Source organism: Paroedura picta, chromosome 3, assembly GCF_049243985.1.
Source record: "Paroedura picta isolate Pp20150507F chromosome 3, Ppicta_v3.0, whole genome shotgun sequence".
In the NCBI taxonomy this organism is placed as follows: Eukaryota; Metazoa; Chordata; class Lepidosauria; order Squamata; family Gekkonidae; genus Paroedura; species Paroedura picta.
In genome coordinates this window covers 21248293-21272786 of record NC_135371.1, presented here as the reverse complement: position 1 = coordinate 21272786, position 24494 = coordinate 21248293, and the positions used below count along the sequence as shown (strand labels likewise).

Below are 24494 nucleotides of genomic sequence, written 5' to 3'. Positions count from 1 at the left end.
CGGTGGCCTTTAATCTAGCCTAGAACTGGGCTTGATTCCCCACTGTCCATGTACAGCCAGCTGGGTGACCTTGGACCAGTCACAGTTCTCTCAGAGCTCTCTCAGCCTCACCTACCTCACAGGGTGTCTGTTGTAGAGAGAGGATGGAAAAAGGTGTTTGTAAGCTGCTTTGAGACTCTTTTGGATAGTGAAAAGTGGGGTATAAAAAACAACTCTTCTTCATCACCGTAGCACACAAGACAGCCCAGAAGTGACTGTCACCCTTCCGGCTGTGTGCAGAAATGGCAAGTCCCTAGTTTTAGCCAGGCCCTCTTACCAACCTGAGGTGATCAGATGAGAAAGGTGTCAGGGGAGGGTTGCCTTACTGGACTCTTCTGGGCCCTGCCACTCAGGGGACTCCGGCTATCAGGGGGAAGCGTGGCTTGGTTTGGCTGGGCAAAGCTGAGGCCTGCTCGGTGCCCAAGCTGCTTGCTGCCTGGGTCAGAAGGTCGAGCTGTGGCGCAGGGACCCTCCTCCTGGAGAGGCGAGCCAGTCGCCCAACTCGGCTGCGGGTGGGCCAGAGGCGGCAGCTCTCATTCCTCCATCTCGCCTCCACCCCCGTCCGCAACTCTTGGCAACCGAAAAGGAGGCCGTAAAAAAAAAAAAGAAACCGGAGGGGAGGAGGACGAGGGAGCCTGGCTTGCCTGCCGTGCCTTGCTTTGCAAAGCCGCCGCCGCCCCCCCCTCTCTCTCCCTCCCGCCTGATTTGCATATAAATAAATGAGAGGCTCCGGCCAGCGCGCCATTTGTCGAACTGTCCGCCGACGGAGGCCGCGACTTTGACTTGCTGACATCACCGCCTCATTAGCATGCAGGAGAGGCGAGCACTGCAACAGCGGCGGCGGCGGCTCCGAGGCTGGCGGGCGAGCCGGGCGGCTGCGCTGGGGCTGCCTGGAGCGCGCTAAAGGTCTCCGCCTCGGCCACTTCGGAGCGCCCGCATCGCCGCCGCTGCTGCTGCCGCTGCTTGCCGGCTGGCGGCGAGGCGATGGCTTGCTAGCCGAGGAGGAGGAGGAGGAGCGGAGCACAGCGAAGTCCGTGGCCGGAGCAGGGTCCGGAGGAGGGGAGGCGACGGGAAAGCTCGCCCGCCCGCCGGAGCGCCCCAGCGGCAGACGTGAGGCTTCTTTCCTTCGCCCTCCTCTCCCGAGCCGCCCGATGAGTCCCACCCGGGGCCGGAGGAGTGCGCGTCGGGCAGGAAGGTGCTGGCCCGCCGCCCCTTCCCCGCCAGGCTCCGGCAGCGCCCGGGCCAAAGGAGTGCGACACGCTTGAGGATGCGGCAGCGGTGCCCGCCGTGTGGCGAGCCGAGGCGCCCCGCCGGAGAGGCGGCTCACCACTGACCCGGCCGCAAGGGGGGAGCCGAGGGCGCGGCGCGGAGACGGACCCGGGATCGGCCGGGACAGGTAAGCCACGCTCCTCTGGCGGCACTTTTTGTCCGCGGCCAGGTGTTGCGCCTCGTGTCTCTGGGCAGGGACTGAGCCGCCCGCAGGGGTAAGCAGACGTGGCAAGAAAGCCCTGTGGGCTTCCGCCGGGAGCCCAATCGGGAACGGCGGCATATAAATTTAAATAATAAATAAATAAGAAATAAGAAAGGGCCTCCTGGACTGAGCTGCTTAAGGGGGTCCGGAGTCCGTAGGCATCTCCGAGGATCTCGGCTGGCGATCTTTTGCAGAGGCGCCTTTAATGCGATTAAGTGCCTTGCAAGAGACTTTATTATAAGGGCAGGGGCTTTCGCCCCATCCCATCCTGTTCACGTTCTCGGCGGTGGCGGCGATGCACTTCACCAAAATAGTGAATCGCCAGCTGGGGCTTTTAAAGGCTCAGGCAGCCAAGGAAGAGTGCTTGAAGTGAGTGGACAGCCCACCCCGCCCCCTTAAATAATTGCCCTCCCCGATCAGCTGGTTTGAAAAGAGCCGTGGGTGTTAATTTACTGCATGGTCACTTGTGCCAGAGAGTGCTTGAAACCTTCGGGGGTTTTCAAAGCCAGCTGAAGATGACTCAGACTTCCAGCAGGAGATATTTTTAGTGCGATGGGCTTTTGGTGCAGCCCTTCCCAGATGCTTCAAAGGCTGCGAAGCACATGGCAGCCTGATCACACCTCTGTTTTCCTCCCAATCCTTGAAGGAGCTTCAGGTAGTCTGCCTGCCCATTTGCCTTGAAGCTTCCTTGAAGGGCCACCCGCGAGAAGCCCCGTGAACGTGACCCCCGTGGCCCTGTCGGGGCTTTAATCCACTTGTTCTTTCGTTTGTACTTGGAGTGGCTGAGCTTTGCCAACCCTCTGGGCACCTCCCAAGGATCAGCAGGAGGCAGGATAAAGCCTGGCGGGCGATTATCCCCTCCAGTTGGCTTTCTCTCCCTCACTTAACCCATCACTCCTCCTTAATCAGTCATTCTTTCCTCTTGTGCATGAGTACTTTTAAGGAGAGGTTATCAGAAGCTCCCACTGTCATTTGGAAGGGTGATCTAAATAGGCGGCGGAGAGGGGTGTTGTGGATCGGTCACTGCAGCATGTTTGCAAACCTCTTGAGATTCCCCCCCCCCCTTTGGCACGATGGCTTCTGCCTCCTAGGCTTGCAGTGGGTTGGAAGTGTTGCCCTTAACCAAACGAATCAGTTGAGATGGCTTCAAACGCAGTTGGCGCCCGTCTCCAGCAAGCACACACACTGACTGTCCTTTCTTCCCCTGATTGCTTTCGCAGATGGACAAGTCCAGCCTGTCTCGGGGGACGCTCCACCTAATTGCCATATGTAAAAGACCCAAAAGCTTCCTAATAACCCGCAGCAGGCTTTGCCCGTGGCTCGCACTTTTCTAACTTAAATAAAGGGCGAGCTCAGAACTGTGGACTTCAAGCTTGTCCGTTTGGGGTGGGGAGTTTTAGTTTAGAGGGGGAAATGGCCCGGGTCGAGGGAGTTGCAAAATAATTTCCAAACGGAATGGCCAAAGCAAACATTCCCGACGAAACGGAGAAGATGTTAAAATAGGTTTGAGAAAGCGGAGTAATGCTACGGTAATTGGCAGGGAGGCTTGGTGGGAGGGGCGGTGCTGTGTGCCTTCAGCTGGGAACTGTAGTAGTCCTCTGCTTCCACCAAGGTCCTTTATCCCCTGCCATATCCAGCGCTGCTCCTGCCCACCTGATTTTTGCCACTGCCTGACTCACTTGTGCCAGTGCCGATGAATCCATAGGGGGACAGACCGTATGCGTTGCTATGCAGACTCCAAGTTTGCTGCTGTTCAGGCTAGCGCAGTGTGGCACATGCTCTGACAATGCTGATGCCTGGCACACCATTGCAGCTTAAATTCTGTGGCAAGAGTATACTTTGTAAAGGTTTGCACCGCACCCTGGATTCCCTTCTGTGGTTAACTGATGGATGGTTCCCTTGCTCTGTCATCTTTTTTAAAGGGGGGGGGGGTTGCATGCAAGGCTGCATAGTGCTACCTGTCCTGCAGCCAAGGAGATGCTGCTTCTGTCCAGAAACAAGGTACGGGCCGAATCCCTCTTTTTGTTCAGGCAACCGATAATGAGCTGGAGAGCGACTGAACTGCATCGTTAAAAACCACACACGATAGTCCACAGCCTTTGAAATTGCTCCCCTGCTCTACAAGCTGCTACGGAATCAAAAAAACACAGGGTGTGTTTTGAGACCTGCCATTCTTTTAAGCTCCCATCCCTCCTCTCCTCGAGAAAAATAAAAAGGGCCCTGGAGAGGCCGGTGTCTGCTGAATGCATAGAATGAAGCGTTTTGAGGAGCCGTGAGGTCCCTGACAGTTCCTGCGAAGTTTGCAGGCCGCTTGGGCTGGTGTGTTTTCGGCCCTGCCATGTGGGAACCCTCAACAGCGCTTCCCACTCTAGGCGTTCAGAGATCCCGAGGCAAGCGTGCCAAAACCAGGAGAACAGTTTTTAAAATACATATATTCAGGAGATGCGTCAGAGCCCCGGAGACAAAGTAAAAGGCTCTCGTTTTATTTGCATTTGGGCGACTTGAACAATATTTTATTGCCTGCAAGCTGTTAGGGATTGTTTCGATTTGCGTTAAAGACCTGTGCGCGTAACTTCAGGGACTGGGGTTTGGCTGGAGGGAGGGGGAGCCATGTGCACATATGAGGAGGCCTGGTGAGTTTGCAAAGGTTAGGCTTTTTCTTGGTTTTTTCCCAGCCTGTGGAAAGCGGGGAACTGATGCTGCCACTACCCGCTATGAAAGGAATCGGCTTTCCTGTGTGTTAGCACTAGCCAAACATTGCATGTGCGTGTGAGGGGGTATCTTACTTTCCTTCCACTGGCATGAATCTTGGCGTGCTGCTGGTGCCGGCGGATGTGTGGCTTGCCGTCTGTGGCGAGGACAAACAATCTAAGACGCCCATTCCTGTTGCCAGTTGCAGTGTTATTGGATTCACAGCAGAGGACATCTGAACTGATTTTCGAAAGGCATTTCGAATTTACAGTCGGAACAGACCATGTGGGACTCTTCGTATCCCTTGGCCAAAAAGGGAGCAGAGCCAGATTCATTCTGGGCTATTTGTATTATTGTGCTTTTGGTTTCGGATAATCCCTCCATGTTAAAACGTGATCTTGGCCCCGTCAGAAACCTGCTGTCACAACCCTCAAAGGAACAGCCTAGGGATTGAATGCAGTGGATCATGATGGCATGAAGAATACAGTGGGAGTGATTTCCGTGCCCTGATCCGTGTCATTCCCAGCGTCCAAAAACACAATTTAGCCCCTGAAATTGCTAGCTTGTTTTATTGTCTTGAAGCATAGAGCGACGATGCAAATAGAAACAGATACGTCAGGACTGAGACAGACATGGGAAGTGGGTTTTTCTCCAAATCCATTGAAATCTGAGAATGGTTTAGCTCTTATTGGGATTGGGTTGCCAGTCCCCAGAGGGGATGGACATAATCCCTCTGCTTTTAGTGGTGGGAGAAAAAAACAAATGGCCATTAGGCTGACAATGTGATGACACTTTTGGGGAATTCCAGATGTGGTGCCATACCTCCCTAGGAATTGCTGGAAACTTTGATGGAACCCTAGAACATCCTTTTGACCATGGAGGAGCCTCTGAAATATTTCTGAGGCCCTGAGAACCAGACTGGAACTATGGCCAAGTCCTTCAAGGCAGGATATAGGGGAAAGGCCAGGAGCCACTGAAGAGCTCAAGGGCTCCCTGGTTGGAATCCCTGACATAGAGTATCTGGTGACTAGAAAGCCATGACATCACTTCTTTTTCCTGGAAGCAATGCCATGCTGTTGCCAAAGACTGCTCCTTAGTGTAGTGGTTAACAGTGACAGCTTCTGATCTGGAGAGCCGGGTTTGATTCCACCCTCCTCCACGTGCTGGGTGACCTAGGACTAATCACAGTCCTGTTAGAGCTGATCTCACAGAGCAATTCTGTCAGAGCTTTCTCAGCTCCACCTGTTTCACAGTGTGTCGGTTGTGGGGAGAGAAGGAAAGGCAGTTGTAAGCCACTTTGAGACTCCTTTGCATAGTGAAAAGTGGGGTATAAAAGCCAGCTCTTCTTATTCTTCTTCCTCCGTGTCCCCCCACCCAGTTTCCAATTGTTTGCCAGGGCCTTTTCGGTCGTGGCCCCAACCTGGTGGCCCCGACCTGGTGGAATGAGCTCCCGGAGGACCTGCGGGCCCTGCAAAATGGACCTCTTCCACTAGGTCTATGGTTGAGGCCAGGATGAAGAGAAGATCTATGCCGCCCCCCCCCCCCCAAAGGAGGAGTATTCCACCATGTGTCACCTGTGGTGTTCAGCTGTTCCCTGACTCCCAGTAGGGGGTAGGGGGTGGGTTGGTTGCCACGTTTGTATTTTAATTATTGGTTTTAGGGACTTTAGGGGATTGTACTGTTTTTACCTTGAACCCCACCATGAGCCAGCTTGCCGAGAGTGGCAGGTAATAAATCCAAATAATAAATAAATAAATAAAGATTGGTCTGGCGACTCTAAGTTTAGGACTGAACTGAGTTAGACTTAGTGGGGATAGGTTTCTGGCCATACACTGTGGATGGTCAAATTACAGTCCACACTTGGCCACGAAATTCACTGTGTAAATTTGGACCACTGGCTTTCTCTCCGCACAACCTACCTCATAGTGTTGTTGTGAAACAAAAATGTTTAAAGGTCATGCCCAGCATCCTGAGCTTTTTGGAGAACAAACTGGATGCACATGGGATAAACAAACAAACAAATCTTAAGATTCTAAGTGAAGCTTGGGGAGAAAGATGAATTCAGAAGACATGAGAACAAACTTACACGAATGAATCCGAGGCTCATACCAGTTACCATGTGCTTCATGATCTTTTCTCCAGCACTTTGTATTTTTGAGGTTATTGCTGTAATCGGGTATGAAACCAAAGTCCTGCTTTGTTTGAAAATTATATGGAGGTTGGTTCGGTGAACTGGTGAATTAACTCTTCTGGACAGGAGTAGATTTGGCCTTAATACTTTGGCTAGCCAGGTGAGGATGCGCGGTTCCTTTTACATCTCCTCTCTGCAAAACATACTCCCCTTGCCGTGTTGACTAGGCTGGGAGCAGTTGGGAACCAACCAAAAACTGGCCCTAGGGTAGCTGCTCCTGGAAATAACTCACAATAATGGTAAAACAAAATGCAATTATAAATCATTAACAACCATTAAAATAATTACACGGCAGTAAGATTATAAAAAGAAAAAGAAAACCTACCCAGGCGAGCAGTGCAAAAAAGAAAAGAACTAAACCCAGCATTAAAACAATAAATAGAGGAAAGAGTCATTACTGAAATGAGCACAAACACTAGGAAACAGACCAGAAGAAATAAAACAATACAAAATAACACACAGGCCAGAAAATGTATTCAAAACAGCGGTATATTAAAATAACGAAAAGGGTGGTCAAGAAAATAACTTGGATTATGAAAATTAAGAATGCCTTGGTAAAAGTCAAAGGAGCATGCTCCAGACAGAAGGTCCAAGGGGGAAGCATTCTGTAGACAGGATGCCACCGCTATTGAAAAAGAATCAGGGCTTTGAATTCCATCTGGACATGGATAGTAAGACAATAGGATTGACAGTCTCCAGGTGATGGTGGGAGATCCCTCCCTGACAGAGATCAGTTCTCTTGGAGAAAATAACCACTTTGGAAGGTGGACTCTAAAGCATTGTAGGCCTCCAAACCTCTCAGGCTCCATGCCTCAAAAATCTCCAGGTCTTTCCCAATCTGGAGTTGGCAACCCTAGCAGACAGTACAGATCTTTCACTACTGGGTCCAAACCCTGACAATACCTGGACTGAAGCATTTTGTGTTGTGTCAAGCTTTTGAAAAGTCACCACTACAGACCACAGATGCGATCTGAATGTGAATTACTGTCAGCTCTCACTTCACTGAGAAACTGCAGCCTGGCAGATTAGGCAAAGCTGGCATAAAGCACTCAGTGCCAAGGAGGAAACCTGAGCTTCTACCTATAGGGCCTGAACTGAGCACCTCTATCTTGCAAGTTTGCTGTCTCATGGACAGTGCAGCCCCCTGGAGTAGAAATTGCTTCATTAGTCCCATGTTGGCTTGTCATTGACCTCTACCACTACCAGTCTTGCCTGTCTATCTGCAAAGGGGCTCATGTTAACCTGATGGATGCCAGCCTCCACTTGGGACCTGGGAATCCCCGGAAATTGCAGCTCATCTCCAGACTACAGAGATCAGCCCCCCCCTGGAGAAAATGGGTGGAGTCTAATGGCAATGTACCCTATTAAGATTCAGATCCCTTCCAAGCTCCACCCCCAAATCTCCAGGAATTTGCCAGCCTGGATCTGGCAACCCTACCTCTCCATCCCCAGCCAATGAGGGAGAGAGACCTGGCAACTTGATAACCTGACAACACTGTTGTGTGAGCTGAGTTGCATGAAGAGAGAGTGATTCAGCCAAGGTTACCCACTGAACATCCTGGCAGAGTCGGAATTTGAACCATGGTCTCCCAGACACCATCCGGAAACGCTAACCACTTCACCATACTGTCTCACGTGACTCCATTTTAGTTTCTCTTTCATAGTTTTGCTCTTCCGGGTTTTAATGCTGCTGATTGTTGATTGCTGCTGGCTGATTAATGTTTTATTCAATAGTGTTGATTCAGTAGTGTTGATCTTAGTTACTGTTTTTTAAGGTGGTTTCTATACTGTAACTGCATTTTTAAATGTCATAAGCTGCCACAAGCTGGTGTTGCCAGGAGTGGCGGGTGAGAAATGGGAAGAAATAAATAAATACATAATTCTAACATTGTAAGTCATGCTTTTCCAAGCTCACATTGTGAAACTGATTCACTGTGTCCCCTCATAGTTTGGCCTGCTAGAACGCAAATAAGTGTTTGAACAAATCTAAACTTCTGCATGTTGCCAAATCGGCGCTGTATAAACAACTATCATGGATAAAGCGTACAGAGAGTTGTTGTGCCTGCGGGATCGATAACACAGAGCCGTGGTAATGAAATGACCCTGCCCCCTATAGATCCAAGCGAAATGTTCTCTCAGGGGCTTTATCTGATGCGGCTGAATCGATGTGTGAAAACTGTAACGACCCTGGTCGGTTCACAGCGATGAACTTGGAGGTACAAAGGACCAGTTCCTTAATAAGTTTGAAACTGGATTGCATGGTGCATGTCAGGCTCCCCAGGGAATCTGCAAAAGTCAATTCTCCTTCCGCCTATCTGACATGAATGGTAACGGCCTGCTATTGCAACCCAGTCGCCTGTCAGGATTCAAAGTACTGAGAACAGGCCAGGCAGTCCGCATGGCCGTTGTTTGGGGAGTTCTTGGCACCGTATTCCGCTGGGCAGACTGCCACATCCCACAGACTTCCTGGCAGCTGAGCGGTACCCATTGCTGACACCTCAGACCCTTTCATTCATGCAGGTCTCCAAAGGAATGACTTTGTTTGTACTGTTCTGTGACCACAGTGTAGCATCTGGCATCAACCTGGCAGTGATAATCCGTTTAAGTAAACACATATTTATTGGAGCCCCATTCACCTGGTAGGTCCTGCCTGCGAATCGTTCACAGCGTCTTTTGTGGGGGGTCAGTTGCGAAGTTACAGCTTCATGCGCAACCGCCCGTCTCTTTGAAACTTCGGAAGGCTTCCTGGACACCACCACTTTCCCCCAAGGAAAGGCCCAGTTGTACAACCTGGTTAATGGGGGTTTTATGAACCGTCACAAGCTGCGTAACCCGACTGTGATTGGAGGCATTAGATGTGGTTTCCGCCTCTGACCCAGCACTGGTTTGAATAAAGCCGTTACAGTTAATCTTGGCATTTTCAAAGCTTAGAACTACCCAGTCCAGGGAGTATGGGCATGAATGATTATAGGGGAGGGGACGACAGGATGCCCCATCCCTGAATTAAATGCAAATAGCCTTCTTGCCTAGAAACAAAACCTGGCAAGAATTACAAGATCTTCCAGTTCAAGTGGGCAGCCGTGTTGGTCTGATGTAGCAGAACGAAGTTTGAGTCCAGTGCTGCCTTTAAGACCAACTAAGTTTGATTCAAGGTATAAGCTTTTGCGTGCATGCACACTCCATCAGATACAGTGAAACAGAGTTTCCTCAACCATTACATATAGGTAGTCGGTGGGCAGTTAATTAACATGGAGTATAATGAAGATGTTAATTTACTGCCCACCCTCTACTTAAATGTACAGCATAATGTACAGCATAATGAAGATTTTTCGCAGATCCAGGGACCAAACATAAATAAAAGAGAAATAACAAGCTGGGTTTATAAGCACAATAAAATCAGAGTCCAGTAGCACCTTTGAGACCAACAAAGATTTATTCCAGGCGTGAGCTTTTGAGTGCAAGCACTGTTCCTCAGACCTTGCACTCGAAAGCTCACGCCTTGAATAAACCTTTGTTGGTCTTAAAGGTGCCACTGGACTCTGATTTTATTGTGCTAGTTCAGACCAACACGGCTACCCACTTGAATCTGGGTTTGTAAGGTCCCCCTTTGTTTGGGTAAGATTCCAAGGGGGGACATAGTGAACAAATTTAAAAATAACTTGCACTATCGGAAGAAGTGTGCATGCACATGAAAGCTTATACCTTGAATAAAACCTTGCTGGTTGTAAACTGGACTCAAACCTTGTTCAAGAGCCTCCAAGTATGCTTACATTATTCTCTATAATGGTAAACAAAGAAGTGAAAAATCAGAAGAGATTCGAGAGTTGTATCAACCTTCTTCAGGTCTGGGGGGCAGAATATGCTTAAGAGATACTTCCATCAACTGAAAGACTTTTATGCCCACCGGAATGGAAGATGACATCATTGTCCTCATGGTGTTTCTGGACCCCCTGCCCCCATTTCAGACTTGTGGGAATTTAGAGACACCACAGATTGTAAATATCTGTGAACATTTAGAACTGCTGCAGCACGATGGAGTTTAACCTTACAGAAATCTATACATAGAACAATCTGTAGAAACCTATAAATAGAATAAAGGAATCTATAAAAAGAGAGGTATGCTTGTTTATCTGATGTCTGAGTGCAAACGGTGTTTTTATAGGTTATATTCCATGGAAAATTATGGAATGGTCAAAAGATTAGTTTTAATCTCTTCGTAGTGATAAGCGTTTTTTTAAAAAAGAGATACGGTGGTATTACTGAATAATAGAAGCCTCTAGATCAGCCTTTCTCAACTTCTTTTACCATTGAGAAACCCCTGAGACAGTCGTCAGGCTTTGAGAAACCCCAGGAGCGGTGCGATCCTGCAGAATATGGTTGGGAAGCAGAGCTGTGGACACGCCCACCCAGGGCCCATCCTCTTCTAGGCCCATCAATGGCCATTTGGGGAGGGGGCGGGGCAGGTTGACATGTCCACATAGGGTCACATCACCCAATTCATGTTTATAATTTTTAAAAAATATATAAACAGAATTAATTAACTCCCACCCATTTGGGAAATCCTTCCAAAAGTCATCAGGAAACCCCAGGGTTTCATGAAACCCTGGTTGAGAAAGCCTACCCTAGTTTGGGAAGGTTTCTTTGTTAGTCTCTTTGCTGTTCACTTGGCTAATGAACGCCTCATGCAAGCAACCCAACTGCAGTAAGTCAAGTTTACTGAACGCAAACAGAAAATAGGGTGGCCTTGGTCTAGTTTCGGGTTTTAGCTCTGGTCCAGTCATTAATTTTCTTAGTAGAATGTTTCTGTTGGAATGGATTGCCTCGTGTCATAATCTGGAGTCCAGTATCTCTTGATATTTCCTCGCCACCAGGTGTTCCTTGTGATGGGTAACCTCTGGTCATGTTCAGATGCATGCCGGTATATCATCACAATGGCCAGGACAGGTTGTGGAGAAATTTGGCTGTGTCCACCAGTTGTGTGCCACAGAATGCGATTTCTCAGCTACGGAAGCATCTGCAGGATTTGGAGAAAGGAGAGTCTGTAACCTGGGCCATTCCTCAACCCCCCTCCCCAGGATGTATATTAGAAAAGGAAGCTGCCTAAATGTGTGGCAGTATTTATGAAATGGACTCCGCAGCAAGATGCCTTTGCAAACAGAGTGGAATATGTTGCCACTGAGAGTTAAAGGATTACATTCCAATGTATGCAAATCTTGTTTATTAAAGCGCAGTGGCACAATCATCTATATCCTCTTCCCCCCCCCTTTCTTTTCTTTGTGTTGCACATCAGCATTTCAGGAAGCGTGCTCCCTCGTACTGGGAGCTGGGAAATTCTATTTGCTCTGCCCTGCAATCTCAGCCTAATAGTGTTTCTGTCTGATGCAATTTTATCAAGTTCACTCCCACGGAGGTAATGGAGAAAAGATAAGCTGTGCTGTGAACCATCCTCAGGGCTCTTTTTAGAGATTGAGAGATGCTAAAATACTGATTGCCTTGAGAGTAAAGTCTTGCCTTTGTTTTGTTCTTCAGCCATGATACTGAGGATCAGCTTCACTTAGGTGTAACACCCCCCCCCCCCCAAAAAAAAAGCGAAGGGAGTCATTGACTACTGGTGAATGTTTATCTAACATACCTACGAGTCAGCTGTGACTTGACAGCACCTTCCATCACCAGGATACCCACAAGGTGGCAGTCTGCTGCCCCATACCCACCTTTATGTGTACAGACAAGATTTTCTGTAACTAGGAGGATTTTCATCATGGCAACTCTTGAGAGGCTTTGAGTCTTCTTCCAGAATTATATATCTTCAATTACATTTTGTGGATTACTGTTGACCAAGGCTCTGTGTTGTGTGTCACATCGGTCCTACGGTGATCCTAGCAAGGGTTCTTGAAGGCAAGTGAGAAGCAAAGGTGCAGGGCAATAGGCTTGCCCTGCAGAGTCTACCTTGGGGGGGTCTCCCTTCCAAGTACTGACATGCTTAGCTTTCAAGATCTGACTAAGATCGGGTTATGCCGTGCCATCTTCCCTCCCTGATCAGGGCTCTCCCAAAGCTTTATCCATTTTGGTTTTCTGGCAGGGAGTAGTTTGTTTAGAAAACAATTAGAGCAGAAATTAGTCTGTCCTCCGTGTTCCCCTGCCTTGTGTGAAGGTTTACTTGTATTTGTTCCTGCTTGCTTCCCTTGTTTCTCCAGTTTCTATAGCATGGTGCTTTTTTGGTGCTTCTGACCACTGGATTGTGCTCCAGCCATGAACAACCACTACCTTGCATAGATTGTGGGATGCTGTCTCAACACAATGTAGCCAATTAGATTTAGTTGTGTATTGATGCTGCTGAAGGAATGCGTTCAGAGTGGCAGCCATGTATTCTACATGTGCATACCTTGCCTTATCCGAACAAAAAAAGTGGTAATTATTTAAAACATTCAAACAACTTAAAATTCTCGTATATACACAGTCTGATTCATTAAGGCAATCGGGGGGGGGGGTATTATGAAGCTACCTTATATTGAATTAGACCACTGGTCCATCAAGGTCAGTGCAATCTATTATTACTAGCTGTGATTTGTCTGTATTTTAAAGAAGAGTCTGTGTAACATGTGTTAAATAATATTAAGAATGCTTATCATTCCAAATAAATTAGTCAAGAACAAAAATAGTTTTGACAGAGGACTAACAATGACTGTGCTAGAAGTCAGCTTAGTGTTAAATCAAAGGACAGCTGCAGATCTCCCCTTAATATACCGTGTTCCTGCCTGCAGAAATAAGACATGTAGTGACCAGGGACAAGACCATTTCCATTGTGGCCCTTCATTGTTAGAATGTCAATCACTTTTTTGGTGAAGTGAATGACACCTTACCTGGTACATGTCTTAAAGTCCTTGAGTCAGGGCAGGCTTCCTCAATCAGTGTCCCGTGACGTCCCTGGAAGGGTTCCCTGAGTTAATTTAAAAATACATTTTAATCAATTTATTAATCATTTGCTGTGACATGACCATATAATCTGCCCCCTTCCTCCCAAAATGTTCAGTGATGGGCATGGAGGGGGTGGGAAGGAGGGAGGCTCTGGGTGGGCATGTACACAGCTATGCTTCCCAACAATATTCTGCACGGTCACACCATTTCTGGGGTTTCTTGAAGTTTGAAAAATGTTTCAGGGATTTCTCAATGGTAAAATCTTGTGAAAGACTTCCTGTCATCCCCGTTTGCTGCCTGCTAACACACGGGGGAGGGGGGGGTGTTAATCAAAAAAGTAGTGGTGCACCAAAGGCACAGTGATCACTTCTAGCAAATACCCAGAAGTGTTGTTGCATGGCTAACATGATGTCGGCGTACTGTTCTAGGGTACAAGCAAAATTCTATGGTAAAACCACAGTTTTGCTTGGATGGTAGAATGTCATATTGGCACACGTCAGTGTTGTGGCCTTAACTTTAGGCTGAAAAAAATCTGTTCACCCTGGTTTTTAAGCCAAGTTTTAAACTTTATTGTCTGCTTTTTACTCAGAGGGCCATTTAGGCTAGGGAATTCTCAGAGATTTGGAAGCAGAACCTGGGGAGGGCAGAGTTTGAAAAGACGCGGAAGGCCAGTAGGAATGGGATAGAGTCTGTCTTCTGCAGCTGCCATTTTCTTCATAGGGACTGATCTCTGTAGTTTGGAGATCTAGTGTAATACCAGGAGAACTGGAATCCTCCACCTGGAGGCTGGCAGCCTGGCATTCTATAGATATCCCATAAGCTTGGGAGCCAGTCATAATTTCTAGGAGCCAGCTTGGAAGGAGAGGAAGGGAGACCTGAATGTGCCAACTAGAGAAGGAATCACAGCTTCACAAATGTGTCCTGAATTTCTTCCCCTTGCACCTTACAGGCAGAGCATGGGAGATGCCAGAACCCACTTGGAAATCATGAAAATCTGGGTTAGGAACTCTTCCTCCAAAAGTGGCAGCTAGCTGTGATTCCTCAGTGGTGCAAAACAGACATCCTACCTATACTCACAGCCAGACTCCTTCCTGCTGTTTCTTTGAGTCTTTGGGTCCCAGCACTGAAAAAGGTTCTGGAGCTGAGCCCTGAGAACACAGGCCTCAAATTAAGGCCAGGGTGAATAGAGGGTTTTTTTGTTGAGGGGAGCATAAACAGGGAAAAGTGGTGATAGGGAGCATAGAAAAATGAGGAAAAACGGACCCTGGGTTCACTAAAATCTAGCAAATACTGTGGCTCTATGAGCTGCTCAACTCAAATAAACAACAGTGAAATGTGTGCGGCCCATAAAGAAAAAAAATGCCTCTAAGCACACAAATTCCTCTGACTAGGCGACCTTTTTACCGCTGGATTGTTATTGAGCAAAACACAGATTGCATTTGCTCGGTGGAAGGGTATAAAATCTGCATTTACCTTTTTTATGTCAGAGTGCCAAGCCAGCAGAAATATAGGGTAATACGTGGCCCTGGGAGCAAAAGAGTCTTCCAATTAGCTGTTCTTTATGGCTGTGTTGGGATTCGAACCAGGATCTAACACTCTGGTCTTAAAAGCATGTTTTCCTGAAAACAAGGACCCCTGGTTTCAATAAGATTCATTGCCAACGCGTAGGTATGCTAGCCGCTTTCGAACCAAACGCGCTTCCCAGCCTTGATACTGGTGTTTTTGGAGGATTCGCTTAGAGACAACATTGGCTTGAAAAATAGAAAAGATAAATTAGATTAAATTTAAAACCAGTGGATGGAAGGGGGGGGGGAAGCAGCCACTGGGGAAGTTGGTTCTGTTGACAAGCCAAGAGGAGGCTGCAGTGTGAAAGATTTGGCACGGCCAAAGAAGTGATTCATTGTCACTTAACGGTTTTGCTTCAGGAAACTCATCATTTTTGCCCACCAGGGAGAAGTTTAATTGGCACACAGTGGCTCCCCTGTTATAAGAATTTTGAAAAAGTGTCCAGTATGACTCCTCTAAATCTTTGCCCCCTTTTCCTTTCTGAGCTCTGCTCTGTGCTTCCATTATTTCTAAGGCAAACCTCTTCTCTTCTGCTTTGCCAGTCAGATATTTTACATAGGGCCTTGAAACTGAGCCCGGTTTTCTCATTACTTTCTTAATACACAACACAGGGCCCCAGATTTACGAATGCCTCAGGAAAGGAAGGCTATTCCTTACGGTGAATCGTAGGAGCCTGGAGTTGGAAGGCACCCAGTAGGTCATCTAGTCCAACTTTCTGCTGCCCTCAGACAGGATATCTAAATCACTCCTGATGCCTGCCTTCCCGGCCTTCCCTTTCACAGTCCCTCAGGAAGATATTTCACAACTTGCCCGAGCTGTTTGTTCCATTGCTCATCTGTTTTTATAGTTAGTGAGTGTTTATAATAATCTCTAGCCTAAAATCTTCTCTTCGGTTCTTGAAATCTGTTGCCTGTTGACCCGGGGGCCTGCGTGGAAGACACTTGATGCTCAGGACTGTTCACGAGTGGTGATCAAAAGCAGATCCTGGGCTTGTGTGTTCATCCCGCACCTCCTTCTGTGCTTCTTGACTCTGTGAAAGTCTGGTTCCTTCTGTGTGGTGAATCTGGGAAGGGGGACAGATGGACTGACAGCTATTAGATAGACTGTTCAAGAGGAAATAAAAATATTCCCCACAGCCTCTGAGCAGATGGACCTGCGTGGGATCATATTTGTTCCTAGGATGATATTGGGGGATGGGCCCCAGAACTGTGTAATCTGAGTTCTATCCAGTAGAAGATTTCTATGGAGTGGGGTGATTTCCCCTATACCACTGTATTCTTTACTACCATGCTACCACTTCAGGAAACCATGTTCAGTGCAGTATCAGTGGTGCCCGGGCTGGAGCATGGGACATGTTGTGGATCCAGATATCTAGCAGCTCACAGTTAGGTTGGTGGGCCTCAGTAGGTTCAGGGAGGCCCAAGTGTCCATCAAGGTGAAACCAGCACTCCAGGCATGGGTAAGGTTCTCGGCAGCATCCTTATTGACCCTGACAAACTTGGCCACGCTCACCCAGCCGCTTATGGAAGTGACCCTCGCTTCCTTGAAAGTATTTAAATATAAACAAATGAGACCCCAAATAAGCAACAACAGCAAAGCAGATTTCTCAGAGTTGCACCGTGACACTGAAAGAACCGGGAGGGTAATTCGGGGAGGGGGTGTGTGTCCTGCATTAAAAAGTTTAGCAGTTACAGCAAAGAACGGTTAGTTTTTTTCCTTTAGGCAGTAATGCTCAGTCTTCACCCTCAAAAGAGGAGGCCTGATAATGCAAAAGAAATTTCTATTCTGTAATTATGAGCCAAGATGAAGGCTGGGAAACCTTTCACTAAAATGATGGCTCTGGAAGTGAAAACCGAGCTTTCCTTACTTTTTCAAAAGGTGGGCCTTGCGGAAACTAACCAATTCGCCGAGACCTCTGCACAAAACAGGGCTGGGGACATGGCTGGGGTGGGGAGGGGAGGGGAGGGGAGGGGAGAAAATCTTTAAAAAATACAGTACATCTGCTCCCAGAAGAGTGTGCAATGGGCATGCATTTCTCTGATTAAGCAGAGAAAATCTACTCTCAGATATGCCCCCGACAGCTCGTCTCCTTTGCAAAATACATGGTTCTGTGCTAGCAACCATACTGACCTTCCTATGACAAAAGCAAATCTGCAAAGCAGAAAAAGAGAGAGCAAAAATCAGGCCTTGTGTGCAGTGTGCCGTGGAGCTGGAAAACAGCTCTGCCTTCCATAACCCATGAGAAGAGGCACATGGAACACTTCTCCTGAGCTGCTGTAGAATGCCAACAGTACAATATCTTCAAAACGATTGGTATTGATTGGATGCGCAAAATTATTCCCCAGTCCCTTTTCTTCGTTTCTGGTTTGATTGATCCGGCGTCAGCAATTTCCTGAGTGAATGAACAATAGAAGAGCTTGGCTGACAGAAATGTTTATTTCTCTGGGGTCCCTTTGTACTATAAAGTGCTCTTTCTGAATGTAGTGTTCAGTGCATCCTTGATCCTTTGGCTTACTATGAAGAAAAAGCCTAACCTTTCTGCTGCCTTTCATGAGAAATGTTTCCCCATCTAAAAACAAATCCCCCGAAGTTTCTTGGAAGTAGCCGTTACATTTGGGAGAGGAACGCTCAACAATCAGCCCGGCTTTCCTAGTCTTTACGGGAAATGGTTTAGGAGCACCAGAGTCCTCTGCAAGCCGTGACCCAGCCCCTCACGCACACCTTGGGCTTATAAAAAGGCATAAAAGACTTATTAATCAAAGAATAAATATTATTGTAATCTGTGCTTAGTTCTGGACATATCAAATTAATGAGTTCCCCCATCACTACCCCTTCTCTATGTTTTTCTAACAGCATGCTTCTCCGTACCTGCTCTGGGCTATTATTCTTTATATGGTAATGCATTTGACACGCTAGTCAAGAGTCATGAGCTTTTCCAGACACGTACATTCTTCCTCCGTATGTTCCACTGGCTAAATTCTATCTCCACTACAGAATATAACAATAATCATAGTGTTTGTTCGTCTCTCCTTGTTCTTCTTGAAGGATGTACAAATGGTTGTGGTATTCTGTATAGCAGTCAGCCATTGGGAATTCAGCAGATACAGTTTGAGTTGCCCTCTCAAGAATGCCAAAACGTACATATTGCGAGACCGCAGAGAGTGACAAATTGCCCATGTCAGCACATGCTGGCCCTTGCAATGCATAACTGGCGGCAAGATTGGATATAGTTCCGTCTTCACCAATAGCGCAGTTACTGATATTCAGATTTGGTGATCCAACTACCTGCATGCTCCTAATGCATGCAGCTGCCGTTTTGTGTGACTAGGGTAATGCACACATTTTTCAGCTTCCTTCCGCATAAAGGTATACCCTGAAAAATCCTGTGTTCCGTTTGCTTCTATCAAAGCTGCAAAATAGGCTCATTGACATAAAATGGCGGCCATATTAAGAAGATCACCTCTCCTCTTAAGCGCAGCTGGATTGCCAACACTGAATGTCTAGAAATGTTTTAGTCTCATGATCTGTTAAAACCAACAGATGTCGTGACTATATATGTATTTTTCTCTTTTATAATTTCTCTTTCCTCAAAGAAGCTCAAGATTGTGTACACAGGTAATCTAATCGTTTTCTTTGTGTAAGAAAAGTTGAAAGTTGCAAGAGAGTGATTGTTCCAAGGTCACACAGTTTACATGATTGTTTGTATTTCGAGGGGGAGGGGGACGACAACCAAGGCCAAACTACATGGTGCCTACATGTGCATATCTGTCATCTGAGTGCTGTATTTTGGCTCTGTAGCAAGAGGTGAAATGGAGGTAGTTTAAGTAGATAATTTGGTGTTTGGCTTTCTCATAGCAGGCTGTAAGAAAACAGATGCAATAGGCCAAGCACACTTTAAATAGGAGAACCCGCCGAAGATAAGAATAAGTTTGTCACTATTGATAAGGATGAGTTCTCTCACTATGGATGATGGCTCACCTAGGTTGGGCCCCACCACCCATCAACGCACTTTAACATCTGAGCCAGCCATCTCCACAACAAAACATCTCACATTGTAAGCTGTACAGTTGGGATCCAGGCCAGTGTCTGGACGTTACAATTGGCGCAAAACAGTGCAGCCAGAATTTGGACTGGAGTGTGCTGTAGACACCATATCACTCCAATCTTGTTTCACCTACACCGGCACTCAATTTGCTTTTGGTCCCAGTTCAGATGACTACTTCCACAGGATTGAGTATTCTCTTTGCTGGCAATATTGCATAGGGACTTGTGTGTTGTATTGCCAGCTATGTGTTGGGAAATATCTGGAGACTTTGGAGGTGGAGCTGAGAATGGATGGGATTGGGGGCAGGGAGGGACCTCAGTGGAGTGTAATGCGGTGGAATCCACCCTCCAAAGCAGCCATTTTCTCCAGGGGAACTGTCCTCTTTAGTCTGGAGATGAGCTGTAATACTGGGGGATCCTTATGGGAGACTGGCATCGCTAGTTCTTTGTTATGCTATTGGCACAGCTTGGCCACCGGAACAACTTTTAAACTAAGGCTTTAAACTTAGTCCAACGGGGGAGCAAGATGTACATTAAAAGCCTTGTTCGATGACTATAACTGTAGATGGGAACACTGCAGATTCAAAGGGAATGGCACATATGCAGGGAACTATTAACTTTACAGGGGAGTTCAAACTAAAAGCTTGGGGTACTCATATGAAGGATTATGATGCCTCTACCCTAATGCACAGAGTACGGGCAACAAGCAGGAAGAACTAGAAGTCCTAATAAAGGAAGGGGACTGTGATCTAATAGGCATTACAGAAACCTGGTGGGATAACTCTCACAACTGGAATGATAAGATAAGTCCAATAAATTCTTGACTTCTCTTGCTGACAACTTCATTTCCCAGAAAGTGGAAAGGGCAACTAGGGGGTCTGCTTGTTTAAACTTGATTCTAACCAATAGGGAAGAACAGGTTATCAAGGTAAAAGTTGTGGGTGTGCTTGGTAGTAGTGAGCATGTGATTTTCGACTTTATGATCTTGGAGAAGAGAAAAGCTGTACATAGTCACACATGAAATCTGGACTTCAGGAGAGCAAGTTTTAACAAACTTAAAAGTTATGTTGGGTAGAATCCCATGGTCAGAAAAACATAAGGAGATGGAAGTCCAAGAATGTTGGGAGTTTCTCAAAAGTGAAATACTGAGCAGAGTTGTTTTGCCCTAGAAGGTCGGACCAGAACCAGTGGGTTACAATTAATTCAAAAGAATTTTCAGCTAAACATCCAGAAGAAGTTCCTAACAGTTAGAGAGGTTTCTCAGTGGAACAGGCTTCCCTAGGAGGTGCTGAGTTTTCCTCCTTTGAAAGTTTTTAAGCAGAGGCTAGGTAGTCAGTCATCTCACAGAAGTGCTGATTTTATAAACTTAGGCAGATTGTGAGTGGGTGTGCAGGAAGGGATGTGCCAGTGTTCGTCTCTTGTGGGTGTGCAGGAAGGGATGTGCCACATGTTTGTCCTTGCATACCCAGGGAATTGCTAATTGCCGCTGTGGGTAGGTGAATTTCCTCTTGGCCAGGCTGGATTTTGGAGATGTTTGGTGGAGGGATCACTTGGGCATGAAATTGGGGTCACTGTGGGGGGGGGCAGGTAGTTATGAGTTTCTGCATTGTGCAGGGGCTTGGACTAGAGGCCCCTGGAGGTCCCTTCCAACTCTATGATTCTATCAACTTGCAGTGCTCTGGACCCTATATAGTCCTATAAGCCTCTATACCAAAGTGTCACCCCTCCTGGAAACTGACCTTTTCTAGTGTTCCATGGGGTTGCCAACTCTGGCTTAAAAAATTGTGGTGATTTAGGGGGAGGGCCTAGGGACAGCATGGTTTGAGGAGGGGGAGACTGCACCGGGATATAATGCCATACAGTTCACTCTCCAAAGCAGTTGTTTTATCTAGGGCAGGGGTAGTCAACCTGTGGTCCTCCAGGTGTTCATGGACTACAATTCCCATGAGCACCTGCCAGAAAATGCTGGCAGGGGCTCATGGGAATTGTAGTCCATGAACATCTGGAGGACCACAGGTTGACTACCCCTGATCTAGGGGTACTAATTTATATAGTCTGGACATCAATTGTGATTCTGGGAGATCTCCAGGCTCTATCTGGAGGTTGGCTACCCTACAAGTATAACCCAGACCTTCTGATGGTATCAGAAAGGGCCCAGAGGAGCAATTCCATTTACTGATTAAAATGATGTGGACCATGCCATAAATCCCCCTAGCCAGGATTTCTATCCAGTCTGGCTCTTGCCTGAAAAATTTGCTGTTGTTTTCTTTTCTACTTTGCCTCCTGGTACCACAGTTTATTTTACGACTTCCCTAAGCTTTAAATACTGTTGCCGCTCACTGACATATTCTGCAGGGATCCATGTGATTCATAAGCCTGGGAATGACAGTAGGTGAAATAGCACCGAGCTCCGTGAGAATCCCCATTCCTCAAACAGTAAGCCCCTGATCGTCTAACCACCAACTTTGTGAATAGCTGGCACCCGATTCGATGGGGCTGCTCCGGAGTTGGTGGTGGCTGGAGGATTGATGGAAATGATGAATGCATTTGGAGGTTAATAAATTGCCTTGCCTGTTGAACTGCTCCATGTTATCTTTAAACCGCCCGTGGCGCCGCGGGCGCCACGGACGAAATAAATGGTTAAGGGGTTCTAAGGTGGGATTTGTCCGTGATGAGGAAGGGTCCGGATTGGACCCTTCCCCGGGACAGACATTCGGAGGGACCCATCGGCAGGCGCGCAGCGCCTGCCGATGGGTCCCTCCGATTCCCAGCCCCAGCAACTGCGAGCTGCGCACAGCGCAGCTCGCAGTTGCTCCCTTTCCCGCCGGGCTGACGCGTCGGAGGCGCAAAGCGCCTCCGACGCATCAGCCCGGCCGCAAGGTACCCCCCGGCAGCCGCGCAGAGGCGGGCGGGGAGGCGCTGTCGGTGGCGTTGAAGTCGTAGGCGCGCCGGGTGGCGCGAAGGCGGGCGGAGGCGCTGGCGGCCAAGCGGCGGAGCTCCGAGCCCAGCACCGCCGAGCCCAGCGGGGGCCGCCGCACGTCGCGCGCCAGACCCACCTGCTGCGCCTGCAGCGCCCGCAGACGCCAGCACAGGCCCCGCGCCCTGCCCCACAGCGCCACCCGACGCGCCCGCGCCGCCGCCGCCCTGCCCGCCTCCGGCACCGCCGCCGCCGCCATCCCAGCCCGCGCCCGCCGCCACAGCCTCCCTCACGGCGCACGGGCAGGCGGACGCCCAGCCCATGGGCCTCCCTCAGCCCCATGCACGCATGCCGCCGCCCGAGGGAGCCCCCGGCAGTCGCGCAGAGCGCGGCTGCCGGGGACTCCCTGCCCACCAAATGACCGCCGCCCGGGGGAGACACCCCATCCCTACTCCTTTCCCACCTGGGGTCCCTTCCCGATGGCCATTCCCCACCGCCGCTTCCCCGCACCCACACACACACAAACACACACACACACAGCCTCACCACCCAAACCCCCATAGCCGCCCCCTTGCCCCGCCGCCACTTCCCAGCGAACACAGACACACACACACACACAGCCACCCACCGACCGCGCTCTGCCACACCTTCCCCCACCAAACACATCCACGCACACACTCCTCTCTACCCCTTCTTCCCTCGCCACCTCCCCCTCCCCATTCACCCCCCGCGATTCCTCCCCACGATTCCCCCCCAACCTTCACACACACACTGGCCCCTGCCCTTTCACCTACCTCTCTGTCTGCCTTCCTTTCTTCCTTCTTACTTCCTGACTTCCTCTCCCCCACTCCACACATCCAAGCACACACTCCTCTCTACCCCCTCTTTTCTCCCCACCTCCCCCTCCCGATTCGCCCCCCATTCTCCCCCAACCTACGCCCCCTGTCCCCTCCCCTTTCACCCACCTCTCTGCCTTCCTTCCTTCCTTCCTTCCTTCTTACTTCCTGACTTCCTCCATTTCTCCATCTCCTTCCTGTCTCTCTGTCTTTCCGTCTTACTTGCTTCCTGTCTCTCTCCTTTACTTCCTTTCTTTCTCCCTTCTACCCATCCCTTCAACCACCCCTTGCCCTTTTTTCTCCCTCCCCTTCTTCCTTTCCTCTTCTTCCTTCCTTCCTTCCCCACAGTCTGTTCTCCCCCCCTCTGCTAGGGCCCGCTATATTTCTTCGACAGCGGGCTTATTTTCTAGTTATATCATAAACAGAGATGGAAAGGCCTGTTGAACCCATCGATTTGGCGGCGGGGGGGAGGAGTCTACGGCCTTCATACGGTAGCTGATTAATTAAAGTATTTATATGAAATTGTGCTCCGATTGTTTTTGGAGGGTAACAGCCAGAGGCCGCGGTGAGGCTCTTTGCCTGGCTAGATGCAAACCAGACACCCAGCCTGTATTTGCATCTGTGTGTATTTTAAATCTGATGAAAAGCAGGAAATGGGGAAACTTGGCTACTCTCCCTGGTTTGACTTAGCAGAGCCTCTTGGCTCCGTGCATTTTTGTGCTGTGCTGGCTGCATGGAAGTTTAGATTCGTTTGCATCAGGGTAATTTTATTCATGGCTCACATGAAGCGATGGAGAAAATAAATTGAGAAGGTTTGCATGGCTGGGTTTGGGGAGGGGGAGAATGTGTGCAGCCTGCAGCCTTTTTGAGGAGCAATGTGCAGTTGTCAATATTAAGGTGCAGGTAGCATGTTTGGGATCCCTGCCCTGCACTCTGGAAGCACCACTCCCTAATCTAAAATTCACAGGGATTGGCAATGAGTAGTGAGTGGGGAAGGGAAAAACCACACACACTTGGAAGGATTTTCCCCTTTGGTCGATAACCATCCCAACTAAAATGTAGTGCAGAGATTCCCAACCAGGCATGCGTGGATTCCTGGGGACCTGTGAGACCTCCAGAGGGGATCTGTGGCCTTTCCCCTCCTGCATCAATGCACATGACCATGGACTGGGGAACTGGCCACCTCCACCTGCAGGGCTCAGTGAGTAGGCTGTGGGTGTAACAATCAAAGGGGAGAGTTGGTTGTGGTGTAGTATGGGGGGTCCACACTGTCTTCTTAGATCCTGCCCTTCTTTCTGGCCTACATGAGGCAGAGTCGTCGTCGTCGTAGTAGTAGTAGTAGTAGTAGTAAATGTGGGGGTTGGAATGAAAAGAAAGTGAGGGGTGTGGATGATTATGTCACTTCTGGGGGCATAGAAGGGAGGTGTTACCAGCTAACATCACTTCCTTTATTTTAGAGGCTCCTCCATGGTCAAAAGGTTGAAAAATGCTATTATAGTGAGTGCAAGAACATCATCTGTTGCCCTGGATGTAAACTGACTTGTGGCATAAAAAGTAGATTTTGTGCAGTACATTAAGATAAGGCAGTACCAGCAGTGTCTAGTTAAGGTTCTAGAAGGACTTGAGGGATTCTTTTCTCCCCATACCAGAAGATGACATCGCAAATAAATTAGAGGAGTTTAAAGGGGTTCCATATACCATCTTCCTTCCCGAGGATTTATATTAATTTAAATTATGTCTGGCCTCTCTCTCATAGAAATATCAACAAGCAGCATGCAGCACACTAAAAGCAGTAACACAGTAAGATCAGTCTGAAAAGGCTGC

At 48.3% G+C, this 24494-nt stretch overlaps 1 protein-coding gene across 3 annotated transcripts in view; it reads left to right on the top strand.

The window, feature by feature from the left end:
- The window catches only part of PRICKLE2 (prickle planar cell polarity protein 2), a 319076-nt gene that overhangs the window by 194824 nt on the left and 99758 nt on the right, over window positions 1-24494 (top strand). The window contains exon 1 of one of the 3 annotated variants that reach the window (XM_077325063.1): window positions 739-1435. The exons of the other annotated variants lie outside the window; for them this stretch is intronic. The gene's annotated coding sequence lies outside the window, so the exon portion shown is untranslated. Of the gene's footprint in view, window positions 1-738; window positions 1436-24494 lie in introns of those variants that run through there. 3 annotated transcript variants of the gene reach the window in all.